Source organism: Staurois parvus, unplaced genomic scaffold (assembly GCF_062004578.1).
Source record: "Staurois parvus isolate SC_StPar_1 unplaced genomic scaffold, SC_StPar_1.0 ptg000530l, whole genome shotgun sequence".
Classification (NCBI taxonomy): Eukaryota; Metazoa; Chordata; class Amphibia; order Anura; family Ranidae; genus Staurois; species Staurois parvus.
Window position 1 is genome coordinate 11,546,472 of NW_028318326.1, and position 16,287 is coordinate 11,562,758.

The 16,287-nt window shown below is 42.2% G+C and overlaps 1 protein-coding gene across 2 annotated transcripts in view; it reads left to right on the forward strand.

Annotated features, from left to right (window-relative positions):
* TLK1 (tousled like kinase 1) overlaps nt 1–16,287 on the forward strand; it is a 326,263-nt gene that overhangs the window by 29,111 nt on the left and 280,865 nt on the right. Inside the window, exon 2 of one of the 2 annotated variants that reach the window (XM_089690525.1) lies at nt 8,493–8,544. The exons of the other annotated variant lie outside the window; for it this stretch is intronic. The gene's annotated coding sequence lies outside the window, so the exon portion shown is untranslated. The remainder of the gene's footprint in view (nt 1–8,492; nt 8,545–16,287) is intronic. 2 annotated transcript variants of the gene reach the window in all.

Genomic DNA, 16,287 nt, shown 5'->3' on the forward strand with positions numbered 1-16,287 from the left:
TGTTTTTGGCATCTTCAACCATCTTGACTCGCCAGCATGGAAAGGCGTTACTCCCATGTATTATTATTATTATACAGTATTTATAAAGCGCCAATAGTTCGCTCAGTGCTGATGTGGGAGTTAATTCATCCTGGCACCCAGGGCATACTGAGATTCTACACTGAGCTGTGCATGCATGGCTTAGTGTACAATTACAAGAACATTGTTGAAAGGCAGAAAGGAAATTATTTTGTAGAGGAGCCATACAGAGTCTGCTGTGTTTTTTTCCTATGCTTTAATAGGGACATAGGTGGGTCCATGCATTGAGGAACCTCCATAAAGGCAGAGTGCGCACAGGCCTACATGTTCCTGCATCTGGGAGTGTGGAAAGAGTTGGATGTTTATGGTATTTTTGGATTTGGCGAATATGCCGCCCTATGGATAACCTATAAAAAGATGATGTGCTGATCGTGTGGGAGGGCACAAAGGTGGAATTGGGTACATTATATTTATATTTGAATGTAATTTGAACAGTCGTGATACAAATCTAACCTTTTTGGTTGACAGAGAGTATTACCTTTTTGGATTTTTAACCATGACTGAAAACTGTCAACTTGTCACAAGTATTTTTAGAAAATCCACTGCTGGTAATATGTACCTCCATGCTACCATCCATCGGCGTTAGTTTGGGGGATTGCTATGAGACCGTTCTTCCAATTATTGAAAAATTGTATCTATACACAATTTTAGGTTGAGGCAAATTAACTGACACAGTATTAACTCCATTGAGGTTATTCCCACAGGAGTTTTGAAAGAAATTTAAAAGCCTTTAAGAGAAATAGGTGACAAGCATGTAAAACTAAAAATGAAGTACATGAATATATCAGGTAATATCAACCAATGTGTGGGACATGAGAAGATGTTGGAAGGTATGCTGACAGAACTGGCATACAATATTTTGGCAGCTAACCCATGAGTGGCTGAAATTGTGGGTCATCATTCTTTTATGGTTGCCCATAGAGCCAAAAATATTGGTGATCATTTGGTTCATACTGAATTAATTTAAATGAAGAATGAGATGTTGTTTCAAAGGGAAGAATAACCGTATGTATTGGAGTTTTGCAACATATATACATGGAAAAGAAAACTACTTCTGAGACTGTTGATGGCATCGAAACCTACTGGATCTTATCGTTTTTATTAACTGCAGAGCAACGAAGGTGATTTACCTGTTGATTTACCAGATGTCCTGTTTGAAATATTATGTAGGGAAATTAAACCAGGAGATGCACAAAAGCATAAGGGAACTCCTTTGTGATATAGGGGCATCTAAATCTAAAAGGTCCATGGCTTCATTTTGTGACTGGCCAGGAAGAGGGAGATGGAGACCCAACCTCCACACTGGGGTTTATGAGAATTGCAGCACTTGCATCCAAGCAGCCTGGAATTGCAGCGCCACATAAGCAGACTTGCTGGTTGTACAGGAAAGACCATATGATGGAGTTGCTTTTGAAGAAAGGAATGTTTAACTGCAAGTAAAGTTTTATTGTCCCTGAGGTTTGACTTTAAGCAATAAAAACAGAGTTTCATCAGCATAGCATGTATATTTACCTTTTTCTGTTTGTTTTAGGGATCCACGCAAAAGTCTATCACATAGGCTTAACAAACTGTAAATAAACTTTAAAACAAGCCATCACAGACCCCTATAGCTGCATACACTATGGAGAAGTATACAAATAATTCACAAAATTTGTATTTGAAGCTTACTAGTTATGAGCCAGGGTCAATGGGTTTCAACAGGCAGATGCATTTTCTCATCAGTTTTAGACACTTCTAAGATCATTCAGAATTAATTGCAGGTGTTGTTTATCTGCACTCGAGCTGCTTTTAAATTTTCATAGACTAGTATGGGGAAAAGAGCAATAGTGAAGGGAGTAAAAGCCTATGAATACAAAACCCTTACTTTCACTTTCTCTGGTAGTTCAGCTCTCCCCCCCATCCTCAGCTGTAGGTTGGCAGCCAGCCTTCTAATTTATACACTAAGCAGATATACAATAGGGAGTTCAGAGTGCTGAGACCAGACTTGAGCAACTTCACTTTGCTGTAAAACTGGAGGTTGAATTGATTCCCATTGACTATGACTACATATGTCAGCCAGGGTTAAAAATTATAGTTTGTTTACTGTTTGGCAGCAATATGTAAATATTAACCACCTGCCGCCCGCCATATAGTAATATGAAGGACGCAAAGTGGTTCCCTCATTCTGGGAGGACGTCATATGACGTCCTCCCATTCTCACTCTCTTCTCGGCTCAGGGAGCGCGCAGCGTGGCGATCGGCGGTGCGCTGTGTCCCTCGGACACAGCAGATCACCGATGACGGAAAGAACCAAAGATGTCGGCTCGGTCATGTGATCAGCTGTGTCCAATCACAGCTGATCACATGTAAACAGGGAAATGCCGGTTATCGGCATTTCTCTCCTCTCGAGCTGTCACGCTGACAGCTCGAGAGGAGAGCCGGTAATCTGCTTTCTGCGGAGGGGACATGTACACTGATCATCAGGGCACTGATGATCAGTGTGCCCTGATGATCAGTGTAGCCCCAGCAGTGCCACCTGTCAGTGTCCATCAGTGCCTTGTGTCAGTGCTCATCCATGCCACGTGCCAGTGCCCATCAATGCCACATATCAGTGCCTACCAGTGCGCATTAATGCCATATATCAGTGCCCATCTGAGCTGCCTTTCAGTGTCACTCGTCAGTGCCTCCTATCAGTGCGTGTCAGTGCCATTTATCAGTGCCATATATCAGTGCTGCCTTTCAGTGCCCATCGGTGATGCCGGTCAATGCCCATCAGTGCCACCTACCAGTGCCTCCTCATCAGTGCCACCTATCAGTGTCCATCAGTGCAGCCGATCAGTACCCATCACTGCAGCCTCATTAGTGCACATCAGTGAAGGAGAAAAATCACTTATTTTACAAAATTTTATAACAAAAACTAAGAAAAAAATTTTGTTTTTTCAACATTTTCAGTGGTTTTAGGTTTGTTTAAGAAAAAATACAAAACCCAGAGTTTATTAAATACCACCAAAATAAAGCTCTATCTGTCACAAAAAAATTTGAAAAATTTCATATGGGTACAGTGTTGCATGACCGCGCAATTGTCATTCAAAGTGTGACAGCGCTGAAAGCTGGAAATTGGCCTGGGCAGGAAGGGGGTATAAATGCCCTGTAGGCTTGTGGTTAAAATGTCCATATCCTGTCTCCAGTTTTTCTTAAGGCAAATTTGACAAAAATTCACAGAGGTAGCAATGTAACCTGAGGCTGACTTTGGGTAAAGTTTTTTATTGGGGCCAGCAAGAGGGCGGTGCTTGAACCAATGAATATTCTGGTCTGCATTTTGTCAAACTAAAATTCTGACCCATTAAGAAGGATTTACCTTGGTGGAGCATCAGGTACAGAAGATGCAAGGGAGGAAAGGAAAGACCATGAAGGATAGTTTCCCAGTATCCCACGCATCTACGTTCTCTTTGATTGGAGCCTGATGCATCCTTTTCTGCCCAGTGTCTAGTGGGGCACTCTACTGGTGTGAGAAGCACTCCAGATGCACTCTTTTCATGTATACAAGGCTTCAGTATTTGTACAGAAATAATTTATGGTTTGCTTTTTGTCACATTTTGTTCCAGATTTTAATCTGCTTTGGAACAGTTAGCCCTTGACCTTAGACCCGACTGCAAACATTATTACTTTCATTCCTTAAAAATGTGGTGGAAAATTGCATCAGAATGAAGAGTCTGTATTGTGGAGCACATGTAATTAATTTTGTTAAATTCAGGGGATGTTTAAACTGGGATAGGTTGAGTGCTGTCTATCCACACTTCCGGAATGTGAGGCTTGATGCCTTTCTTTGCAGTGACTATGGAGCATTGGCTTCATTCATCAGGTTGACGTATTGATGGTCTGGCCCATTGTTGGTGCCTGCTTTTTATGCACTTCATTTACAAGCTGAGCTCTCCAGGAGGAATACAAAGCGGAACAGAATAAGGGTTAGTTCTGGGATGTTCCCGAATCTAGTAAACACTTCAGCTAAGTGATCTAGAGGGACTGAAGTCCATTCTGCTGCTTCATGTGGAGGAATGGTGGTGTTGTTGTTTTTTTATGAGTGTGGTATTTAGTTTTGTTAGCTTTTGTTAAGACCTTTGTCCTCCCTTTTTATATTGTTATTTGTCCTCTGGGAGCAATGGTTGCAAGACCCACTGTTTATTATTTAACTCTTTCCCAGACATCCAATGTAAGCATATGGTAGCCATTTATTTCCTGATTTTCAATTTTAAAGCTCAATTCCAGCTTCAGTCAAAAAAGTAAAAATAAAATTCATATCCCCACTACATTACTGGTGTCCTCTTCCACAGTCTCATGCTCTGTCCTTTAGCTGGGTCCCTCTTCTTGGTTTAACCAGTTGCCGACCAGTGGTGTACTAGTACATCGCTCAATGGGAAGTGGGATATCTTGGTCGTTGCCACAGTGAGGACCGAGATATCAATTTTTGGGCCAAGCAATTCCCTTGAATGTAAAAATAATGCTAGCGACTAAGAAGCCGCCGGATTATTTTAACAGGTGACAGAAGGGGGTCCGCCCTCACCACCACCACCATCACCACTGCCTTTAACGAGCTCTCCTGTGCGATCGACATCCTGTTCCTGAGCCAATCCGAGGACCAGATGTTGTTCCTCACATTGTGTGATGTCAGAGACGAGGATTTTGTCACTTCTAGTTTGTCTCGTGTAAACAAGCTGTTACCAGCTTGAACAAGCATCTGATCAAATCAATCTTTGTTTGATCAGATGCATTGGAGTCCAAAGAAGAGGTAATAGACTTCAGATCTCTCCATCAAGAGGACCTGTCATAGCCCATGCTATCACAAGGGACATTGTTCATCCCTTGTGATAACAGTAAGAGAGTTAATATTAAAGATAGTGTAATTTTAAAAATGTTAAAGAGCTCCTGTTTACCCGTGCTGACACGCAAATGTGAACGCACATGTAAGTCCAACATGCATATGTAAACAGTGATCACACAACTCATTTGGCATATTGTCGCAAACATCACAGCAATAGCAATAATTCTAGCACCAGACCTTCTGTGTAACTCTAAACTGGTAACCTTTAAAGGGTTTTAAAGTGGCACCTATTGAGATTTCTAGGTACTGTAGTTTGGTGCCGTTCCATGGGCGTATTTAATTTTAAAGCATGACCCGTTGGGTGTCTATTTATTTGACGTAACATCATCTTTCATTTTTTACCAAAAATTGGGTATTCTATTGTGTTTGTGTGCACTAAAATTAATTAAAATGAATCTGAAAAACTGCTGCGCAAATACCACATGACATAAAAAATTGTAACACCCACCATATTATTCTCTAGTGCAGGGGTGGCGAACAAGTTAGACACAAAGAGCCAAAATTTTAAACTGTGAAAGTCAGAGAGCCACACCACGCAGTGACCTGCCAAAACAGACAAACACTCACACAAAAACACATTAAAACCATATTATTCACCATAACACTTTCTTCCCCTTACAAAACACAGGGATGACCAGAGACTGCGGACAGTACAGGGATGACCAGAGACTGCGGACAGCACAGGGATGACCAGAGACTGCGGACAGCACAGGGATGACCAGAGACTGCGGACAGCACAGGGATGACCAGAGACTGCGGACAGCACAGGGATGACCAGAGACTGCGGACAGCACAGGGATGACCAGAGACTGCGGACAGCACAGGGATGACCAGAGACTGCGGACAGCACAGATGACTGCTGACCTTTGGGGAGGTGGGGAGTGGGTACCTGAATTTGACAGGTACCCGCTCTTACTTCCGCAGAGTTTTTGTTTGATCTTACCTGTTCCTCGATCCATCCGCGCGCTGTCTTCCCGGCTTCTGTAATATGGCGCTCGGCATGACAGCCGGGTGCCCAGTGCGCATGAGCGAGAAGCACTTGCGCTTTGTGATTGGTCCGGCGGCTTCTGGGATCTGTCATGTGTCCCAGGTACCGCCTTACCATTCACAAAAAGCACCGCTTCTTGCGCATGCGCACTTGACACCCGGCTGTCATGCCCAGTGCCCACACTACAGAAGCCGGAAGACAACGCGCCGCTGGATAGAGGAACAGGTAAGATCAAAGAAGTAAGAGCAAAGAGCCGCATTCATTTTGGCCGGGAGCTGCATGCGGCTCGAGAGCCGCGTGTTCGCCACCCCTGCTCTAGTGCATCTGCTTAAAAACTATAATGTTTGAGGATTCTATGTAATCTTCTGGCAAAAAAAATTCATATTTTTACATGTATGTGAAAAGTGTCAGAACTGACCTAGGGGTCAAGTGGTTAACGACACCCACAGTCATCTAATTCACTTTCTGTGAGCCTAGAGCATCAGGGACACACCCATATACACAAACCTAACTTTGTTGACATGCAAAAACATATACTATTAATCCCTTCTCAGAATGAGCAATATACTTTTGATCCGTGGAATAATATTTTACCCAGAAGAAACATAAAGCTCAAATCTGGGTTTTAAAAGTTGTTCTGGACTTGTTAAAATATACAGTTTTTGAAGCAATATTTCCTCTCTGACTCTGTTCTCCAAAGACTTTCCACCTATTATACATCATCCTGCTGCCACTTCTGTGTTCAGTATTGCCCAACATCATTCAACCCACTAGTCCATTATGGACACACGCTTCAGGGTGAGTCATTGCTTCATCCTTGGTCTACTGTACTGCTGCACATTCATTACATGAGCAAATGTTTGTATAGGAGTAAAGAATAAAGGCCACTCACCACCAGGGGAGGAAGAGAAGGACGCCAACCCTGAAAAATAAATGGGTGGGTCCTAGGGGCAGGTGACAAGGGGCTGTACAGCAGCAGCATCCATTCACAGCAGTCTGTGAATGAAGAAACTACAAGTCTTGTCCACTGTGGCAAACAACTTGTAGTTGTCAAGGAACTGTAAAGGCTCTGGTGAGTGCACTCGTACTCCTCCATTGATACTTCTTCAAGCTTTCTAACAGCTCATACTGAGGTGCAGACAAGAAAACTGCAGCAAGTGTCCGCAGGAGCCTGACATTGCACCTGCAATTCACTGATCATGAGTCAATGTTACGCAGGCTCCTGGGGGAAATAATAATTGCGTTTTTTTTTTCCCTGCACAAAATCTCGGCATTTTGTTATTTCTTCCACAAAGGTGACCTTATCTGTTAAAGGAAACTTGTCCTGAAAGAAATACCTTCATGGTCAGTGAGCCAGTAGAGGATCAAAGCATCAGCTAGAGAGTCAGGATGTGCTACATGTGTGATTTATTTAAGGAGCCTTTGTGGCCCTACTTCTCATATATATCACAGAAGTTCAGTTCATTCAGTACCCCTGTGACCCATTTTCAGCAAACAGTGAACTAAAGTTTGCTGTCAGCTGACATCATTCAGACCATTCCAGGCTCTGGAAAGATCCTGACTTTAAAGTCTGGATCCACCCAGATGCCTAGACCGGCAGCTGGCTCAGCCTCTCAGCGAACTGCTAAGAGTCTGAGCCAGCCACTCCCATCTCCTCCAGAGCCAGACACTCCAGTGCACACTGGAGGGGCAGAGCAGAGAGCCAATGACTGACCGTTTATTGCATTCTGCTCACTAGAAACAGAACTGAGCAATCAGCAATCTTTGATCGCTCAGTTCTCAGTCTCAGAAGCAGTGGGGGACAGCTTTTTTAAAAAACCCCATACTTTTCTTTTGGCAGCTCAATCTCTGTACTAGAGTTGATCGAAATTAATTGTGAAGAATACTCATTCTATGCTCCAGTTGTGTGACTGATCACTGCTACATGCTACTTGTGTAGCTTACACCATAGGGAGCCATTTGTTTGCTTCTTATTGATTGCTAATCATTGTGATTAATCACTGTAGATTTTGTTTTTTTTTTCTGTTTTTGTTTTGTTTTTTTAGAGTAATTGAGCTACTAAAATCATCTTTGTAGCATAGATGTGAATGACTCCCGACTGCTTGTACTCCAGAGACAAATGCAAATGTACTGTGCATTTGAACAGTCACCAATATGTATTGGATAAAAATATTTTTTGGTATGTAACTAAAACTAAGCCACTGTTTTATTTTTGTTGCAGTTATACTTTATGCTACACAGGCTTCTCAGTGCCTATTGTGTTTAATACTTGATTGTTATATTCCTAAAATATGTTGGCTGTTTTCTATTTTTATGTATTTTTCTTTCTACTCATGGAGTGTATTTCAGTAGTCAGTAAAGTTAAAACAATTAGGAGAGTGATACACTTCCTCTTTCCTGTATAATAAAAACATGAGATTTGCAGGTGGAAAAAACACACAAGCCATTAAAAACAAGCAATAATATAAAGTGCAACTAAAGGGCTATAAAAGGAATCAAAGTTCATGCATCTAACTTATACATTATTTCACGTCTAAATCTGTATATTTTTTTTTTTTTTTTTTTTTAGTTCTGTACAAGGTACAAATCAAGGAGCCAAGGTGCCTGGAAACGTATAGCCGGTAGGAAACTTTTTAGCTTTACTGTATTTTTTTTTTTTTTTTTATTTGTGATCTGGTGGGAACCTGTTTTACATACCTGCTCACAATGAATTGGAGATATAATAGAACACAGTGGGATTGATGTCAAAGGCAAATAGACTGTGCACTTTGCAAGTGCAGTTTCATTCTGCAAGGGACTTTGATCCAGAGTTTAGTAAATGAGGCGAAGCTTCACTTTGCCAAGAATACCCAATCGCATGCAAGAAAAATAAAAAAAATAAAATTTTTGCTTGCACATGATTGGATGATAGAAGTCAGTGCTGCTGTACAGTGACATGAATAAAGTGTACGTTTGTACACTTCAAACAAAATTTGTACAAAAAAAAGGAACTGTGTGTGATGCGCAGAATTGCACACCACACTGCCCTCTACCGCAGTTAGAAACGGACAGCAGGAGCGCTTCAGCAGTTGTCTGTTCTTGTGTGAATTTGCCCTAAAAGGTTACTCAGGGCTTGTTCATGCCACATGCATTGGGACTGCCCAACTCAGTCCAATCACAAGACAAGCAAAAGGCCAGTTCATACCACCACTTGCCATAGTGTGTGCTCTAAAAAATACTACAATTGGTATACTTGCAATTTTATGGGATCTCACCTGGAAGCAGCGTAACATTAATCCTGCTGTACAAAAGGTAGATAAGCTGATGTAGCAAAACCCGTTTTGATTAATTTGGATAGAGTAAGGGAGGGTTATAACCCCTGTTAATATTTTAGCCATCTGATCCCATTGGGTAGATTTTTCTTCACGCCCTGTCCCATATCAAAAACAGGAAGTGAGAAGAAATCTTTCCAAAGGAAGGGAATCCTCTGGTTGTCACCAGAGCTAGTGCCCCCATTAGAGGATCTCCCTTCTATTACTGTTATTTTGACAACTTAAAATTTGGTATTTTCTTTAACTTTCATGCTCGGTGATAACGGTAAACAGGACAAATGGGGTGAATTTACCCAGCTATATCCAACAATAAAAAGTTTTGCTATTTTTTAGTTCTACTTTAAAGGTGTAATAAACCCCTGAAACAAAAAATTAACAAAGCATATCCTTTTATGATGTGTAATTGCCTCAACCCAAAGCACCTAGTGATTTTGTCTGCCTTGTCATCTGTCTTCATGAGTCATGTCTGACAGTCTATGCTGATACCAAGCCATCCTGGGATATGGCCCCGCCCCACCTCTAGCACAGCAGGTGACTGATGGCCTTAGCTGAGCATGTGTCCCAATGAGAGGGTTGTGTGTCTTAGGTCACAGATTACACTGAGCTGCCTCCTCTATGCTGTGCAGTGTGAAAATTGAGATCACCACCCCCTGCCTTCTGAAGCTCAGAAATGCTGTGTAAAATGAGAGCGTAAGGAGGTTGTAGAGGAGAGAGGGCTGCAGATACAGTTTCAAGAAAAAGTATGTGAACCCCTTGGGATTACGTGGAGTTTTGCATGAATTGGGCATAAAATGTGCTCTGAATGTCATCTAGGTCACAACAATAGAAGAACACAGTCTGCTGAACATAATACTACACAAACATTAGATGTTGCCATGGTTTAATTGCACATAACATGTAAACATTCACCGTGCAGGGAGGAAAAGGTATGTGAACCTTTGGACTTAATAACTGGTTGACCCTCCTTTGGCAGCAATAACCTCAACCAAACGTTTCCTGTAGCTGCAGATCAGACCTGCACAACGATCTGGAGTAATTTTGGACCACTCCTCTTCACAAAACTGTTTCAGTGTAGCAATATTCTTGGGATGTCTGGTGTGAATCGCTCTCTTAAGGTCATGCCACAGCATTTCAATCGGGTTGAGGTCAGGACTCTGACTGGGCCACTCCAGAAGGCGTATTCTGTGCTGTTAGAGCCATTGTTTTGTTGAATTACTTGTATGCTTTGGGTCATTGTCCTGTTGCATCACCCATCCTCTGCGGAGCTTCAGTTGGCGGACAGATGGTGCGTTTTCCTGCAAAATGTCTTGATAAACTCTGGAATTCATTTTCCCATCAATGACAACAGTCCGTCCAGGCCCTGAGGCAGCAAAGCAGCCCCAAACCATGATGCTCCCTCCGCCATGTTTTACAGTGGGGATGAGGTTTTGATGTTGGTGTGCTGTGCCTTTTTTTTCTCCACACGTAGTGTTGTGTGTTCTTCCCAAACAACTCAATCTTGGTTTCATCTGTCCACAGTATATTTTGCCAGTAGTGCTGTGGAACATCCAGGTGCTCTTTTGCAAACTTCAAACGTGCTGCAATATTCTTTTTGGACAGCAATGGCTTCCTCCGTGGTGTCCTCCCATGTACTCCATTGTTGTTTAATGTTTTCCTTATTGTAGATGTCAACAAAAATGTTAGCATGTGCCAGAGATTTCTGTAGGTCTTCAGCTGACACTCTGGGATTCTTCTTTACCTCATGCAGCATTCTGCGCTGTGCTCTTGCAGTCATTTTTACAGGACGACCACGCCTAGGGAGATTAGCAACAGTGATAAACTTTCTCCATTTGTAGACAGTCTGTCTTACTGTGGACACATGAACATCAAGGCTTTTGGAGATACTTTTGTAACCCTTTCCAGCTTCATGCAAGTCAACAATTCTTGATCGTAGGTCTTCTGAGAGCTCTTTTCTGCGAGGCATGGTTCACATCAGACAGTGCTTCTTGAAACCAGTAAACCCAAAACAGGTGTGTGTTTTTAAGGGCAGGACAGCTGTCAGCAACACATCCAATATCATCACACTGATTGGAGTCAAGGTTGGCTCACTCCTGGCTCCAATTAGCTCTGGGAGAAGTCATTAAGCTAGGGCCTCACATACTTTTTCCTCCCTGCACTGTGAATGTTTACATGTTATGTGCAATTAAACCATGGCAACATCTAATGTTTGTGTAGTATTATGTTCAGCAGACAGTGTTCTTCTATTGTTGTGACTTGGATGACGTTCAGAGCACATTTTATGCCCAATTCATGCAAAACTCCACGTAATCCCAAGGGGTTCATATACTTTTTCTTGCAACTGTAAATGGTTACAACCTGTGTAGGAGGATTTGTTTTTCTGTGTATCACCTGAAGTTAGTTACTTCATTTGGGTATATGCAAGGCCCCTTTCACACGGTTGATTCGATCAGGTCCATCTGCCAGTTTTTTAGGTGGATCTGATGGAACCCTCCATTCAGTCCTATCTACCAGTGGGGGTAAACAGACTTTTGTTGGTTTACACCTGCCTACCTCCACTCTGGTTTGCTAAAAAAAAAAAATGGTGGACAAATTTAGGTGGATTGGATTGGTGTAAGCGGACAGTGGAGTCTGTTTACACCTGGCCACCCAATAAGCAGAGGGGGCTCTGTCTGTGTGTCTGCTCTGCATAAACTGAACTCTGCTCTGCTCTGATCAGCAGGGAATCAGCGGACATTTCCCCCACTGATCAAAACAGAGTCTGCCATGAGTGAAATGGGCCTAAGGCTTTGCAACTACTTTAAGCTAAAAAATAAGTAATAAAGCTACAAAAAACTGTTTCAAAATTGTGTGTGTGTGTGTGTATGGATAATCTTTTTATATACCGTTCAGTTATTTTGAATTAGGTCATCATTGATGTATAATTTCACTGAACGGTTCTCATTTGGATCTTTTCTTTGTATCACTTTTCTGAACTAAACTGTCAAAAGCATGACTCTAGTGTTGTCGTTGTGACAGAAACAAAAGATTTCTATTTCAGACAGAACAGGACTATTTAAAAATAGCATAATGCGCAATAGACACCATTGTGGGATGCTTGACTAAAGGACGAACTACATTGAGCTACTAGTAATTGTGAATGTAGCACATACAGTACACTATGGTATTTGAGTTAACCATTGGGTATTTTTTGTTCAGCAGAAGAAACGTTCTATAACCTAAGCTGAGCGAATAATGTGTGATATTGTATATGTGATAGTTTACATTTCCACATGTTTGATGCGTGATTTTGGCCAATATTATTTTTGTAATATACACCAATCTTCTTGCTGAACGGCTATCAAATTGAGACCAGCAGTCGTGTCTGTGCAGTCACTGCATCCCAATAGACCTGGATGGGACTGGCTGCTTGTGGTGCATCCTGAGAGCCGATTCACACATGTGCGGTGCGGATTGAAGCTCTGGTTTCACAGATAATTGATACAGTAGTTGTTCAATGGTTCATGTCAGGTTTAGATCAGATTCAGGACAGGATTAGCTCAGGATTTTATCCTGTTCACACATGTGCAGTTTAGAAACTGTTCCCATAGACATCAATAGCCTGTAATCCGCACCTGAACCCGAAGGCACTGCTCAGAAATCGTACATGACTCTTTATCATACCGCATTGAATCTGCACTGCCAGTGCATCAAACCTATGTGAACAGGCACCATAGAAAGCAATGTTTTTTTCACATGCCATGCGGATTGGATGCAGTTCAAACTGCATCCAGTCTGCATATATGTGAACTGGCCCTGAATGGGCAAAGATGGCTCTTCGCACAGGTGTATGGATAGGTACGCCTGTGTGATTAAGCCCTTAATATGAACTCTTTGTGATGTAGTGCTGAACAAAGTGGAGATGCATTATAATGCAGTGGCCGGTTTACGGTTAAAGGCTGCTCACCAGCAACTGTGGGCTCTTCCTGGGGAGTTTACTAAAGTGTTGAAAGGATGAGAGCGCCACACCAGCTTGTATAGTCCTTTTAAAAGGCTTTAATGTATTTTGTAATGGCCAACGCGTTTCGAAGGCTCCACACTTCCCCTTCATCAGAGAATTTAGATAATAGCATTAAAGCTGAACTTGGGGAAACAGCTAAACATACAATTGCAGTAGAAATACACATATCTGAACTGCATTCACTGTCAAATTAATTTTCGTTCATTTCATCCACTTTTGTGGTTAATATGGCCTTGTCATACAGCACACCCTGAAAGGAGACACCACTTCCTCTGTTGAGTTAGAGTATATTTAAAGCCACAACTTTTTTTTTTTCGTTTTGCATAGAGTAGGGAAGGGTTAAAACTGCTTGCTTTTTTGTCATTTGTGTCTCATTACGGATATTTGCCTTCAATTTTTACCCCGTAGACTCAACAGGAAGCGAGTGGATATGTTTCCAATGTAAAATCAATTTGAGATGCTTCAGAGATCATCCAGATTTCATTGGCAGGTGCATATGACCTATGGTTGAGCTCTTTGTGACGTGCATTTCATCTGCTTCAAGTGGGTTTTGCATATCCATAGATCTGAATCAGAAGTCAAAACCAGCTTGAAGATAAAAAAAGCCCACTGACACCAACCCTTAGAGAGTGTGAATCTCCTATTTAATAGTGGTTGTAACCCTCACCACTCTTTTCAAAGCTGTTAAAAACATTTTGCCTTTAGTTTTACATAACTAACTCTAAACCCACTCACAGTGAAGAGCTGTGCAAGGGACGGAGGTGTGTCGTCAAGTCTGACCATTGGAGGACAGGCAGGTTGTGCTCCCAACACGGCCAGAAAACTGACCACACTGGGACAAATGTGCTGCCTTTCCTAGTGTGGGCAGTTTGAAATAGAAAAGCACAGGCACTGGCAGGATCACCAGGTATTTCACACAAAGGAAGCAATACAAAGAGAAGGGGATATTTTTTAACACAAGCATGTGGTACAACAGACACGTATCAGGTATATGAAATGTTGGAGTTGCACACTTTTTAAGGCAACACGCTGATTATTTCAACAACTCTTCTCTTACTTCCTGTCAGCACATGCAGCAGAGACTGATTAACCCCTAGTATTTCCCATACCCATCCCAATCTGAGTACTGAAAGAAAAAGACCCTTATAGACTTTATAGGCACTACAATGATTCATAAAAGAATATAACTTTATTATACATACATAGACATAAAATGATACATACAAATATAAAATTGCTACAGAGTATATACTACCCCTGTAACTTGCAATAATGTATAGTCAGTGCAGATTCATGTACTGCTAATAGGTCCCCCAATGAAGATATACTGTAACTCGGCAAAAATTAAGAGAGGGTACTCTGGTAGGAGTAAATGTAGCTTGACGTGTTTCGTGATATCACTTCTTCGGGAGCTGTGAGAAGACTTCTATATAAGAGGATATAGCTGTTCCACTGTACCTGTCTACAGATGCAGAAGTGCATTGACTGTAAGAGATCTTAAAACTGCCCGGGTGTAAAGAACACCACCGCCACGTTGTACAGCAGGTCCCAGAATTGCCTAGAAATGTGTAGCACCACCACCATAGCCTTAAGGGCCCCCACCCACCCTCTCAATTTAAGGGATCCCAACACAGGACTCCAGTGCTGAAAGAAGGCAGCGCATGACGTCACTGTGCCTGGCTATGTACGGCCATGCATGCACACCGCACATGCACACTACCGTGCCATATGAATGGCGGGGGGTGTGCATCACATCGACACCAACGGCCATCATGGACCATCACCGCAGGGAGCAGCAATGCCCATAGAGCACCGCGGTCTGGCCCCCGCCCGGTACAGCGGGGACCTCGGTCGCGGAGCCATCAGCCACCCATTGATAGCAGGGACATCAAACCCCCCCCCTTATTTTCCCCAATTGGGAAACCACCCTCACATAGATGCATGTAATAATTAACAATGGCAATAATAACAACCATCACGAAAAGTGTTCCAGAATCCATATAATGGCAACAGTTCAAACATGTCATTTGCCCCTTTTGGTTTTGTGGAGATCCCCTCATTGATTGGCCCCTGATGGGATGGCTGAATGCTCCCCTCCATAGTCCTCGTGCAGATGCATGTACTTTAAGGTATGATAATTGTTTAATCAGTCTGAAATGTATATATTTGATAGCATATATAATGTTGCTTACCAAATTGAATTGATTCCCACACTCCAATTTGAGTACTGTTGAGCAGCTGTCCTTTGCTATTACAGGAGAATGATATCAGGAAGGATTAAAGTAATTAAAGTGGAATTCCACGCACCACCTAGCTAATCTTAAAACGCTCCCCCTCCTAACACCTATTCTGACTAACATATGTAAGAAAGATGTGTATACTTTGCATATTTTCAAGCTGCTCTGTTCCGGTCACATGATCTTGCCTGCACCAGTCAGGGCGACTACAGGGGAGAGGAAAAAGCGCTGTGACAAGGACTAGTAAAGTCTGGAGTGGTGATAACACCCATAGGCTTACTATGGCCTATCTGTTGTCGGGGCTCCTTCCTCTCCCCTGAAGCTGCACTGAGCTGGCTGACACGGGAACTGATCACATGACTGAACCGAAGAGGTCTGAAAATAGGTAAGATACAGATCTTTCTTACACAAGTCAGTAAGCATAGTTGTTAGGAGGGGGAGGGGACAGTTTTAAGATTTGTTAGGTGGTGCCTAAAATTCCACTTACAGCTATTGGTAACAACAAAAAATGTAACCATTTGAAATACATTCACCATTAGATTAAATTATATTTGTCTATAGCTAATCTTTTAGGCCCCATTCACACCTGAGCTTTTTGTAGCGCGAAGCTCAAAGCCCCAAAACACTCAAGGAGAAAAAAAATCAATATTCCTGTATGGAGATGGTTCACATCTCTACTCCAAGTCACCTGAAGCAGAATGCCTGAAGCTCCAAAAAGTTTTAGAGCTACTTTTGTAGCTCCATTTGAGCAGATTGATTGATGTGTTTTTGGCGCATTTTCATTCCCACATAGAAATACATGGAAATGCGTAAATCATG